Source organism: Rhinopithecus bieti, unplaced genomic scaffold (assembly GCF_001698545.2).
Source record: "Rhinopithecus bieti isolate Rb0 unplaced genomic scaffold, ASM169854v2 scaffold_26426, whole genome shotgun sequence".
NCBI classification, from domain to species: Eukaryota; Metazoa; Chordata; class Mammalia; order Primates; family Cercopithecidae; genus Rhinopithecus; species Rhinopithecus bieti.
The window spans coordinates 415,824-430,449 of NW_016811945.1; the positions used below are offsets into that span (position 1 = coordinate 415,824).

General features: G+C 40.3%; 1 protein-coding gene across 11 annotated transcripts in view; it reads right to left on the reverse strand.

Moving 5' to 3' along the window:
- The window catches only part of MGA (MAX dimerization protein MGA), a 176,266-nt gene that overhangs the window by 70,502 nt on the left and 91,138 nt on the right, over window positions 1-14,626 (reverse strand). The window lies entirely within an intron of this gene.

Genomic DNA, 14,626 nt, shown 5'->3' on the forward strand with positions numbered 1-14,626 from the left:
GAAAACTCACTTTCAACATAAATATTTCACCACTAATTCTTCCAAAATAAAACATAGAGTAGGTGAAGGCAAATACGTATGACCCAGATATATTATGTATTAATTCATCAAAAAGCAACATAAACATCTAGTTTCCCCCTCCTCCCAATCAGCCATTAAAAGCCTAAGAACTATACCAATGTATCTTGAGAAATAAAAGAAATGGTAGAAATAAAAATTTGGGTTAAGATTCCACATAACAGGTGTAATGGCTCACGCCTGTAATCCCAACACTTTGGGAGGCCGAGGCAGGCGGATCACAAGGTCAAGAGATTGAGACCATTCTGGCCAACATGGTGAAACCCCGTCTCTACCAAAACTATAAAAACCAGCTGGGCGTGGCAGCACATGCCAGTAGTCCCAGCTACTTGGGAGGCTGAGGCAGAATAATCCCTTGAACCAGGGAGGCGGAGGTTGCAGTGAGCCGAGATCACGCCACTGCACTCCAGCCTGGCGACAGAGCGAGATCTGTCTCAAAAAAATAAAAAAAAAAAGATTCCACATAAAGTAATACGACTGGAATTAGAATTCTCAGCTTCAGAAATTTCAAAACTGCACCTCTCATTTCCCCCCACCAAAATATCCACACAAGTCAACATGTTAGCAGTACAGGAAAGCAGGATGAAAACTGCTTTGAGAAAAACTATACACACCCACTACATATATTCACTAACAAATAATATGTAACAACGGACTGTGGGCATTTTTTTTTTTAAATAGTTCAAAGCCTATGACTGAAAACAGCATTTATAGCCAGGCATGGTGGCACATGCCTGTAGTAGCAGCTATTCAGAAGACTGAGGTGCCAGGACTGCTTGTGCCCAGGAGTTCAAGGCTGCAGTGAGCTACAATCACACCCTGAACTAAAGCATGGGTAACAGAGCAGGACGCCTCCTCTAAAATAAATTAATTAAAATTTTAAAATTTTAAAAATAAGAAAACAGCATTGATGCAACTAAAGTATTTTCCTCTGATCAGTCACTTTTTTTTTTCCCTGAGATGGAGTCTTGCTCTGTCGCCCAGACTCAAGTCCAGTGGCATGATCTCAACTCACTGCAACCTTCACCTCCAAGGTTCAAACAATTCTCCTGCCTCAGCCTCCTGAGTAGCTGGGATTATAGGCATGCACCACCACGCCTGGCTAATTTTTGTATTTTTAGTAGAGACAGGGTTTTACCATGTTGGCCAGGCTAGTCTCAAACTCCTAACCTCATGATCTGCCCACCTTGGCCTCCCAAAGTGCTGGGATTACAGGCGTGAGCCACCACGCCTGGCCTAGTCACTTTTTTAAAAGTTAGGTAGGTAGGTTTCCATTAGTAGTGTGAAATAGCTCAGAGCAGACTGACCCTCCTCCACTTAGAACTAGAAAAGTTACACTAAACAGTTTTTTCCCCCCAGAATATTTCTTAAAATCTATTTGAAGACATCAGAAAGCCAGCAAGGCAGTGATTTGAGGGGCAAAATCACAAGAAAAGGCAATAAAATTAAATACCCCCAATCAAGGTATTTTCACATCCATTACTTTTATTACCTAATTTATCTCCCTAAAATATTGAACTATATTTACATTACTTGCCTGTTCAAAAGCATTTCAAAGGCTTCTGAAACTAAAGAAAAAAGTATAAATATCTGGGATGTTTTTCAAAGCCCAATACAATTTATCCTCAGCCATTTCAGCCTCATCTTAAACAATAACCTGTATTATACTCCATAGGATCCAATCACATGGAAAATATTACATTAGTGTCTCAGTCCAATAAAATACATTTTCAACAACAATCCATCATTAATGAATGAAGCACTATTTTTTTCACTACTTGCTAACCCAATTAAAGTCACTGTCTTTGTAAAACTTTATAAAACTTAAAACAGGCACTAGCAACTACTACATGAATGTGTAGTTACTTGTTCCTTGCACAATTTCTACTTAAGATTTTAACCTTACTTCAAAATCCTCCAATAGAAGCCCGGTGTGGTGGCTCACGTCTGTAATTCTAACCCTTTGGGAGGCAGAGGCAGGCAGATTGCCTGAGCTCAGGAGTTTGAGACCACTCTGGCGGCAACCATGGTGGAACCCATCACTACTAAAACAATAGGCTGGGTGCAGTGACTCATGCCTATAATCCTAGCACTTTGGGAGGCTGATGCGGGCGGATTAACAGAGGCCAGGTGTTCAAGACCAGCCTGACCAACATGGTAAAACCCCGTCTCTACTAAAAATACAAAAAATTAGCCGGGTGCAGTGGCGCACACGGGTAATCCCAGCTACTCAGCCGGGTGCAGGGGCGTACACCTGTAATCCCAGCTACTCGGGAGGCTGAGGCAGGAAAATCGCTTGAATCTAGGAGGCAAAGGTTGCAGTGAGCTGAGATCACACCATTGTACTCCAGCCTGGGCAACAGAGTGAGACTTGGTCTCCAAAAAAAAAAAAGGCAGGCTTTGTGGTGCACACCTCTAGTCCCAACTACTCGGGAGGCTAAGGCAGGAAAATTGCTTGAACTTGGGAGGCAAAGATTGCGCCACTGCACTTCAGCCTGGGCAACAGAGTGAGACTCCATCTCAAAAAAAAAAAAAAAAAAAAAAAAAAACAGGAAAGAAAAGAAAAAGAAAATCCTCCAATGGAAAATTTCCACCTCCAGTTAGAATGTGGAAGATCACAAAAGATCATCACTTTTGCCGTAAACAATGAGAAAACACTAAGTAAATTATTTTTCTTACAACATACTGAAAACCTCTGGACATAAATAAGTCTAAATCAAGTGAATTACAGAAGGGGACCAGCCTTCCCTAGGTGACGGGAGATAGCTACCGCTTTCAACCCTAAGCAGCATTTGCACTGCGTGAACATACAGTAAGGAGAGAAAAAAACAACTATAGGCAAAGGATCTGCAAAACCACGGAAAAACCAACTTTTAATGCCCGAGCATGGGCAGAATCTCGAGGACCCCAAATAGAAAACTAGTTCTCACTGCTGTCCAATTACCACCCACTCCAGAGGACTTCTGCAGAATAAACAGCGTGCTGCAGAAAGGCTGGCCTGGAAATAAGAGAACATGTAGTCTACCAATGCTTAGGTCCTAAGGTCCTGCCAGGGATAGAAGACCAATCACTCCGCCCTTGACACAGCTGAAACGTGAGGTGAGCTGAAATTTACTGAAATAGGAAGCTACTTGAAATCACCTCGACTGAAGGACAGAGAAACAAACAAACAAAAACAAACCGTGTCAGAGATCTCTGGGACAACATGAAATGATCTAACATACTAGTAACCGCCCTTCCAAAAAGACAAGAGAAACAAAGTGAAGAAATACTTGAAAAGAAAATGAACAAAAATCTTCCAAAAGCAAAAGATTTTACCCCACAGATCCAGGCTCAGTAAGCAACAATGGGGGACAAACAGAAGGAAAAAAAAAAAAGTCATTATCTAGGCACATCAAGGTCAGGCTGCTGAAAATGAAAGACGAAGAGAAAATCCTGAAAGCAGCAGAAGGAAAACAGACATTACACTGGAGGAACAACAAAGAGAACAACAGACTGACTAGTGACTCACTGGAAAGTCAGAAGACAATATAATTTACCCCCCATCACGAAGTGTTGAAAGAAAAACTCCCAACCTAATGTTCTATATCTATCAAAAGAAGCCTTTAAACTTGAAGACATTTTCGGACAGCTGAGATCATTTAGACTGCATAAAAATACTCCTCAGCTCAGAAATAAGATAAAGATATCGGTTCTTGCCACTTCTACTTACTTGTACTAGAGATTCTATCAGGATGATTAGGCAAGAAAAAGAAATAAAAGGCATCCAGATTGAAGAGGAAAAAGCAAAACTATCTCTATTCACAGGTAACATGATCTTGTATACGGAAAATACTAAAGAATCCACTAAAGAACTATTAGAACTAATAAATCAGTTTACAAAGATTCCAGGATCCAAGACACACACACACAAATAGTTTTTCTACAAACTAGCAATGAATATCAAAAGTGAAATGAGAAAATAATTCCATTTTACAATGGCATCAACAAGAATAAAATAGGAATAAATTTAACAAAAGAAGTTCAAGACTTATACATGGAAAACTATAAAATACTGTTGAAACAAAAGACCAAAATAAATAGAAAAATATCCTGCGTTTATGGGAAAAAAATTTTATATTGGTAAAACAGCAATAATCCCTAAAGTGATCTACAAATTCAATGCAATATCTACTAAAACCCTATCTGTGACTTTTTTTTTTTTTTAAAGCGACAAACTGACCCTAAAATTCACATGAAAATGCAAGGGATCCACCAAAAAAACCAAAGCAGTCTTGAAAATTAGAAACAAAGTTCTCAGAGGACTCACACTTCCAGGTTTCAGCTTATTACAAAGCTACAGTAATTAAGACAGTGTGTCTATTGGTTTGGTTGGGTTTTGAGACAAGGTCCTACTCTGTCGCCCAGGCTAGAGTGCAATGGCGCTGTTGTACCTCACTGCAACCTCAAATTCCTGGAAACAAGTGATCCTCCCACTTTAGCCTCTCGAGTAGCTGGGACTACAGACACATACCACCACACCACTCAGCTATTATTTTTATTTTTGTAGAGACAGGTTCTCTTTAGTAGAGACAGGGTTTCACCATGTTGGCCAGACTGATCTCAAACTCCTGGGCTCAAGCTATAATCCTGCCTTGGCCTCTCAAAGTGCTGAAATTATAAGCATGATCCACTGTGCCCAGTCAACAGTGTGATACTGACATAAGACTAGATATACAGATCAATTAACAGAATTGCAAGTCCAGAAACAAATGCCCACATTTATGTCAACTGATTCAATTGCCAAGGTGCCAAGACAATTCAATAGAGGAAAAAATGGTCTTTTCAACACAAAAAAACTGTGTTCACGCAAAGACTTGTACACAAATGTTCACAGCAACATTATTCATAACAGCCAAAAACTGAAAACCTTACTGTCCAACTGATGAATAAAATGTAGCAATGTCCACACAATAAAATATTATTTGACAATAAAAAGAAACAAAGTACAGATACATGCTACACATGGATGAACCTTAAAAACATCAAGTTTAAGTAAAACAAGTTAGGCACGAAAGACCACATATTAAATGATACCATTTATATAAAATATCCAAAATAGGCAAATCTACAGAGACAGACAAGTGGTTGTGTTGGACTGGGTGGAGCTTGAGAGTAGCTGAGGGAAAATGGGAAGTTAATGAGTTTTCTTCCTGGGGTGCTGGGAATGTCCTAAAACTGACTGCAGCACTGAAGTAATAGTTGCACAATCCTGTGAATATATTAAAAACCACTGAACTCTACACTTTCAGTTGGTGGGTGAATTTTATGTAGATTTTATTGTACGTGAATTGTATCTCAATTTTTTAAAAGTTTTTAAAAAATAAATCTTAAAGGAAGTTCTTCATACTGTTAGAAAATGAAACAATATGGGCCAGGTGTGGTGACTGAGGCCAAGGTGGACGGATCACTTGAGGCCAGGAGTTCAAGACCAGCCTGGCCAACATGGCAAAACCCTGTCTCTACTAAAAATACAAAAATTAGTCAGGCGTGGTGGTGCACACCTGTAGTCCCAGCTACTCGGGAGGCTAAGGTACGAGAATCACCTGAACCTGGTAGGCAGAGGTTGCAGTGAGCTGAGATAGCACCATAGCACTCCAGCCTGGGCGACAGAGTGAGATCCTAACTCAAAAAAAAAAAAAAGAAAGAAAAGAAAAGAAAAAAAATGAACCAAAATAAACACAGGTCCAAATGAAAATAAATAAATAAATAAGTAGATATAAAAGACTTTCTCTTATATTATTTAAACAACTATTGATTGACTTTTTTTTTTTTTTTTTGGGGCGGAGTGTCGCTCTGTCGCCCAAGCTGGAGGGCAGTGGCCGGATCTCAGCTCACTGCAAGCTCCGCCTCCCGGGTTCACGTCATTCTCCTGCCTCAGCCTCCTGAGTAGCTGGGACTACAGGCGCCCGCCACCTCGCCCCGCTAGTTTTTTTGTACTTTTTAGTAGAGACGGGGTTTCACTGTGTTAGCCAGGATGGTCTCGATCTCCTGACCTTGTGATCCGCCCGCCTCGGCCTCCCAAAGTGCTGGGATTACAGGCTTGAGCCACCGCGCCCGGCCCTGACTGACTTTTTTTTTAAGGAGAGAGGGAAAGAGGGAGAGGAGAAGGAGAGAGGGAGAGAAGGAGAAAGGGAGAAAGGAAGGGAGGAAAGAGAAGGGAGAAGGGAGGGAAAGAGGTAGGGAGAGGAAGGAGGAGGGAGGGCAAGGGAAGGCAAGAGGGTGAGAGCGAGCCAGAGAGAGGGAGAGGGCACACACCGACTACTGACTGTTTAAAGCAAATAAAGTAACAAGGTTTAGAGGCTTATATCACATAGAAGGTCATCAACTATAACTGCATTAGCAGTTCGTATTCAAATTATATTCAATAAATTAAGGATGCACATTGTAATTCATATAACCACTGCTATATACTGAATTGTGTCCCCCACCAAACTCGTATGTGGAAGCCCAAACAGGGCTTTACAAGAAAATTAGGGTTAAAAGATGTTTTAAGGGTGGGACTCTAATCCAACAGGATGGTGGGCTCATAAGAAGAGGAAAAGAGACATCCCCCGCTCCCCCCATATGTGGACATAGCAAGAAAGCAGCTATATATGTAAGCCAAGATGAGACATGAGAAACCAAACCCTGCCAGAACTTTGATCTTGGACTTTCTAGCCTCCAGAACTGTGAAAAGAAAAAAAACTTCTGTTGCTTAAGCCAGCCAATCTATGATATTTTGTTACTGCAGCCTGAGTAGACAAATGCAACCACTAAAAAAATTACAAAGAGGTAATTTTTATATAAATGGAATTTGAAAAGCTCAATTCACACAAAAACAGGGAAAGATAAACAGATAAGAGAAGCAGGAAATAGTAAGATGACATGGTTAAAACTCAGCTACATAAGTAATGGCATTAAATGTAAATGAACAGAACAGTCCAATTGTAACGGGATAAAGAAACAAGTCCAACTATAAGCTATTTAAAAGAGTTGCAACATAAATTCAAGGAAGAAGAATTAAAATACAAGGAGGGAAAAAGATAAACTATGCAAAAACTTATCAGAAGGAAACCAATATGGCTCAATAACATCAAACAAAGTAGACTTTAAAATAAGGAGTTTTAGGCCAGGCGCGGTAGCTCATGTCTGTAATCTCAGCACTCTGGTAGGCCAAGGCGGGTGGATCACTTGAGGTCAGGAGTTCGACCTGGGCAACATGGTGAAACCCTATCTCTACTAAAATACAAAAAATTAGCTGGCCATGGTAGTATGTGCCTGTAATCCCAGCTGAGGCAGGAGAATCACTTGAACTCAGGAGGCCGATGTTGCAGTGAGCCGAGATCGCGCCATTGCACTCCAGCCTCAGCAACAGAGCAAGACTCCATCTCAAAACAAAATAAAAATAAAATAAATGAGTTTTATCAGAGATAAAGAGGCACATAATTAAAACTTTATGAGCTCAATTCACCAAGAAAACATTAACAACCCTAAAAGTGTATGTACCTAAATCATATAGCTTCAAAATATTTGAAGCAAAATCTACAGTACCAAAAGAGAAAGAGACAAATCCACAACTATAGTAGGAGATTTTAACCCATCTTTCTCAGTAACTGACATTAAAAAAACCAGGAAGCAGAAGAACTGAATAATACTATCAATCAAACTTACTTGATAAGCCTTTATATAGATCATCATATCCAACAACTGTACAGTACACACATCCTTTTCAAGTATACATGAAGTATCAATTAGAAACAGATCACATGCTAGACAATAAAGCAAACCCTTGATAAATTTCCAAAGGTTTTAAGCCATATATTCTTTGACAACAATGGAATCAAACTACAAATCAATAACAAACATCAACTCAACATTTCAAATGTGTAGAATGTGCCTAAAGTAGTGCTCAAGAGTCAAACGTATAGTTTAAAATATATACAAATGAAAAAGTCTTAAATAAATTATCTAAGACAGGAGTTGATAAATTTTTTCTGTAAAGGGCTAAACAGTAAAAATTTTAGGCTTTGCAGTCCATACAGTCTCTGTTCCAACTACTCAACTCTGCCATCTTAGCACAAAAAATGCTACATAAACAAATGAGCATACTGTCTTCCAAAAAACAAGACACTGAAATTTGAACTGTAATTTTCAATCACAAACAACTGTTCTTTTGTTTTTTTCCCCAACTACTGAAAAGTGTAAAATCATTCTTAGCTTACAAGCCAAGTAAAATCAGTGGTAGACACATATGATCCATGGGTCTTAGTCCACCAAACCCTAATCTAAGGAAAATTAAAGCAAAAACAAGTAAAGGAATTAATGATGAGAGAAAAATTAACAAAATAGAAAAAAACAAAGAACTTGAAGTCATGATTTGAAACCTGCCAACAAGAAAACTGTGGCTTCACTGATAAATTCTATCAAATACATAATGAAAAAAAAATAGCAATCTTGCACAAACTCAGCACATACAGAGAACAGAACACTTTGCAACATGTTTTATGAGGTAACCATGACCCTACTGCTAACACATCAGAAATAAAACTATAAACAAATATCCCACATGAATTTGGTGCAAAAATCCTCAATGAAATATTAGCAAATTGAAACCAGTAACATTAAAAAGGATGATATCATCATGGCCAGGTAATGTTTAGCCCAAGAATGTAAGAGTGGTATAACATCATCACCCCTCCCCTCTAAATCAATGTTAATTCACCATATTAACCAAATAAAGGGGAAAAAACATGGTATTTCAATGGATTTAGAAAAATCATTTGATAAAATTCAATACTCATTCTTAACAATACTCAGGAAAATGGGTAATAGTAGGAAAGTATTTCAATGTGATAAAGAGCACTACACAAAAACTACACCCAACATGCAATAAAAATACAGACTGAGTGTCTCTAAGATCAGGAGACATGAATGACCACTCAAATTTTTTTATTTTAAGACAGCATCTCACTGTGTTGCCCATGCAGTGGCACAACCATGGCTCACTGCAACCTCAACCTCCCAGGCTCAACTCAAGCTATCCTCCCATCTCAGCCTCTCAAGTAGCTGGGCTAGCGGGCCTAGAGGTGTGTGCCACCATGCCCAGCTAATTTTTCAAGTTTATAGAGATGGGGGTGGGCTGGGTGGCTGTCACTATGTGGCCAGGGCTGCTCTCAAGCTCCTGGGCTCAAGTGATCCTCCTGCCTTGGCCTACCAAAGCGCTGGAATTAAAATCGTAAGCCACTGCACCCTGCCTCAAAATTTATTTTCAACACAGTACTGGGAATCCAAGCAATACAATAAAGCAAGAGAGAGAACAGTCATAAAGATTGGAAAGAAGATGTAAAACTAATTTTGTTCACAGGTAACAATGTATATGTAGAAAATTTCTAAAGGAATCTATAAAGTAGTAAAAATCAGCTGAATTTCTATATACTATCAAACTGAATTTTTTTTTTTCCAGACAAGAGTCTTGCTCTGTCACCCAGGCTGGAGTGCAGTGGCACAATCTCGGTTCACTGCAAGCTCCGCCTCCCACGTTCATGCCATTCTCCTGCCTCAGCCTCCTGAGTAGCTGGGACTACAGGCGCCCACCACAACGCCCGGCTAATTTCTCCTTATAATCTTAATAGAGACGGGGTTTCACTGTGTTAGCCAGGATGGTCTTGAACTCCTGACCTCATGATCCACCCGCCTCGGCCTCCCAAAGTGCTAGGAATACAGGCGTGAGCCACCGTGCCCGGCGAAAACTGGAAATTATTTTAAATGCCAATTACAAGGATCAGTTTTTAAAGCACCTAGGAATAAGTTTAATTAAAGACTGAAAAGAATGGATTATGGTTCAGATAAACTAAATAAGATGTAAATAAACAGAGACATACACCATGTTTATCAGAAGATTCAATGATGTCAAGATATCAAGTCTTTTCAAATGGATCTATTATTCAAGGCAATTCCAGTGGTTTTTTTCACAGAAACCGACAAGCTGACTCAAAATTTATGTGGAAATACAAAGAACCTAGAATAATTCTACCAAAATAATGGGAGGTTCAAAGGCTTACATTACCAGATTCTAAGACTTACTATAAACCTACTATCAGTAAGACAGCATGGTATTGCCCAAAATAACAGAAAACATGGACAAATAAATCACTGGAACAGAATTTAGTATAAAATAAACCTACCTGTACACATATAGTCACCTGATTTTCCTAAGCAACAATGCAATTTAATGGAGAAAATATTTTCAGTAAGTGATGCTAGAGCACCTAGCCATCTGCATGGAAAAAGATGAACCTTGACCCTTCACAGCATGTACAAAAATTATTAACAATTCAAGATAGATCACAGACTTAAATGTGAAAACCAAAACTTCCCCCTTTCACATATTTCACTTAACTGATGAAAACAGCTATCTCTTTATCAATTTTTTTTTTACAATTTTACTGTATAAGTTACATAATATAAAAGCCACCCGCATTTTAAGTGTTAACTCAATTTTTAATAAATGTATGGCTATTAGCCATTACCAAAATCCAGTTTCTCTTTATCTGTTTTTTAAAGGTTAAGCAAGCAAAAACTACAGAAAAGCCACAAGTCAATCGATTTCCAGAATTAAGCCCACTCTTTTCCCTTTCCCAATTATCTCAGTTCTTATGTATATCACATATAAATGACATTCTATATCAAGTAATTTAAGATTAACGCTTAAATAACTTGCTATTGTTCTCTCGGTATCTTCGCATTTCAAGACATAACTCTCATAACGTAGAAAAAAATTTTTTTATCTTCTTTTCATTTAGCACACAACACACAGTTTGTTTGCAGTAGCTGGGAAACCCCGTGAGGCTAGATCTTGGCTGCTACTGCAATAACTGCTTTCACATCTTCCTGAGAAATTGAACTTGCTAAGTTATAAACACTCTAAGAAAGGATTTCTTCTATTTTCCAACAAAAACTTTATACATAATACATGAAACCTTGCCTTGGGGAGAGAATTTAACAAACAGTTAAGTTTCATTCTTCTAAGAAGTCTCTTCTATCCAAATAAATTAGGCAAACGAATACCTAGGCAAAATCAATGAATTACAAACATCAATTAAAAGGATTTTTTTGTTGGCATTATGTAATCAATGCAACAAATAACACTACATATTAATGTGTGACAATACAAGCCACTCTAAGACACATTAAGAAAGTTTCAGGCCGGGCGCGGTGGCTCAAGCCTGTAATCCCAGCACTTTGGGAGGCCGAGATGGGTGGATCACGAGGTCAGGAGATCCAGACCATCCTGGCTAACACGGTGAAACCCCGTCTCTACTAAAAAAAATACAAAAAACTAGCCGGACGAGGTGGCGGGCGCCTGTAGTCCCAGCTACTCGGGAGGCTGAGGCAGGAGAATGACGTGAACCCGGGAGGCGGAGTTTGCAGTGAGCCGAGATCTGGCCGCTGCACTCCAGCCTGGGCGACAGAGCGAGACTCTGCCTCAAAAAAAAAAAAAAAGAAAAGAAAAGAAAGTTTCAAATACTCCTGATAAACTCATTCACTTAACATATGCTGAGTGCCCAGTAATGCCAGACATTCTGTTAGGCACAGAGATTAACAAAGTAAATAAAGCACTATGTCTACATTCAAGAAATTTACAAGCCAGTGCGGGAGACAGACAAGTAGACAATATGATGTAATTTAACACATGCTATGATTAAACATACATATAGGCAATAAGGGTGCACATAAGAACCACCAATTTTTTTTTTTTTTTTGAGACGGAGTCTCACTCTGTTGCCCAGGCTAGAGTGCAGTGGCCGGATCTGGGCTCACCGCAAGCTCCGCCTCCGGGTTTACGCCATTCTCCTGCCTCAGCCTCCCCAGTAGCTGGGACTACAGGCGCCCGCCACCTCGCCTGGCTAGTTTTTTTTTGTATTTTTTAGTAGAGACGGGGTTTCACCGGATTAGCCAGGATGGTCTGGATCTCCTGACCTCGTGATCCGCCCGTCTCGGCCTCCCAAAGTGCTGGGATTACAGGCTTGAGCCACCACGCCTGGCCAAGAACCACCAATATTATAGCACCTTCCACAAAACTGGTGCTTAGCATGCCCTGTGTAACTAACCTGCACATTCTGCACATGTATCCAGGAACTTAAAATAAAATAAAAATAAATTTTTAAAAAAAAAGGAAAGGGAAAAAAAAAACAAAACTGGTGTTTGGGCTGTGCACGGTGGGTTACGCCTGTAATCCCAGCAGTTTGGGAGGGCAAGAAGGGTGGACTGCTTGAGCTCAGGAGTTCGAGACCAGCCTGGGCAACATGGCGAAACCCCGTCTCCACAAAATATACAAAAAATAATTAGTCAAGTGTTCACGCCTGTAGTCCCAACTACCTACCTATGGGGCTGACGTGGGATGATCACTTGACCCCAGGAGGTCAAGGCTGCAGTGAGCCAAGATGGTGCCACTACACTCCAGCCTGGGTGACAAAGTGAGACACTATCTCCAAAACAAAAACAAAAAAAACTAGTGCTTTAATTAAGAGAAATGTAGAGTACAGAAGAAAATAAAAGAGCTCTTGGCAGGCCAAGGCAGGAGGATTGCTTGAGCCCAGGAGGCCGAGACCAAACTGGGAAACACAGTGAGATCTTGTTTCTACAAAAATTAAAAATAAAAAATTAGCCAGGTGTGGTGGTGCACACTTGTAATCAGTCCCAACTACTCAAGAGGCTGAGGTGAGAGGATCACTTGAGGAAACCAGGAGACCGAGGTTGCAGTGAGCCATGGATTGTGTCGCAGCACTCCAGCCTGGGTGACAAAGCAAAACCCTGTCTCAATTAAAAAAAATAAAGCACAGTACAATGGTGAGAACTACCGCACCAAGGTTTATAACTGTGAAACTTCATAATATGAGGAATCAACAAAAGGTTCTGAAAGCAGAAGGGGGAAAGGTTACATTCAAATCACCAGAGCAAAACATGGCATCAAACTTCTCAACAGGAAACTGGGAGGCAACAACGCATTTTCAAAGAACTCGTTACAGAAACAATTTTATAAAATGTGAGAAGCAGAATAAAGCCAATTACCAACATATAAGAAGAAACTGAGGGGTCAAGAAAGGTGAAGCTGGGAACTATTTTCATCATAAGTAATTTTACTTAAACATCTTAAAACTCTATCACAGATACTTTCTAAAGAAACTACTGAAAAATGAACTTCACAAATGAACAAAAACAACACAAACCAGTAAAGACAGCTTAAGATATGGTACACAAAAGAACCTACAGGACCAGGTGCAGTGGCTCACACTTGTAATCCCAGCACTCTGGGAGGCTGAGGCAGGAGGATCACTTGAGGTCAGGAGCTCAAGACCAGCCTGGCCAAAATGGTGAAACCCCATCTCTACTAAAAACACAAAAATTAGCATGGCATGCAGGCATGAGCCTGTAGTCACAACTACTTGGGAGGCTGAGGCAGGAGAATCCCTTGAACCCAGGCGGCAGAGGTTGCAGTGAGCCGAGATCACGCCACTGCACTCCAGCCTGGGTGACAGAGCGAGATTCCATCTTAAATAAATAAATAAATATATATACATATATATATATAAACAAACAAACAGACAAATAAAAAGAACCTGTATGAAAACAGCAAATGTAAAGTTAGCAGGACGACAGCAAAGGAAAATCCCAAGATGGCAGCTTGGTAGGGGGCTAGAGAACAACCAGAACAGATTGGCAAATGAGAATAAAGAGCTCCTGAAGTACGCAGAGGAGGTACACACAGAAACTTACTTTCAGTAGAAGAATATGTGTATGCACATATATGCATGAATATGTGTGTGTGTGTATGAATGAACCAAAAGATTTTATTAAAGAACATAGGCAGAAGAGGGGCGCAGTCGCTTGCGCCTATAATCCCAACACTTTGGGAGGCCGAGGCAGGCATATTACCTGAGGTCGGGAGTTGGAGACTAGCCTAATCAACATGGAGAAACCCCATCTCTACTAAAAATACAAAATTAGCCAGGCGTGGTGGCGCATGCCTGTAATCCCAGCTACTCGGGAGGCTGAGGCAGGAAAATTGCCTGAACCTGGGAGGCGGAGGTTGCAGTGAGCCATTGCACTGCAGCCTGGGCAATAAGAGCAAAACTCCGTCTCGGGGAGAGGGGGGTAAAAAGGAATGTGGTCTATAGAATAAGCACCAGTACATATAAAATTACAAATATAAAAAAAAGGCAATAATTAACTACTACAAAACAAAGTTATAAAAGAAAATTAACTCATAGTATAACATTTGGCTCAGCAGTATACAGTATTTCTCTTATTAAAAAAAGGGATTATGGGCCGGGCGCGGTGGCTCAAGCCTGTAATCCCAGCACTTTGGGAGGCCGAGATGGGCGGATCACGAGGTCAGGAGATCGAGACCATCCTGGCTAACATGGTGAAACCCCGTCTCTACTAAAAAATACAAAAAACTAGCCGGGCGAGGTGGCGGGCGCCTGTAGTCCCAGCTACTCCGGAGGCTGAGGCAGGAGAATGGCGT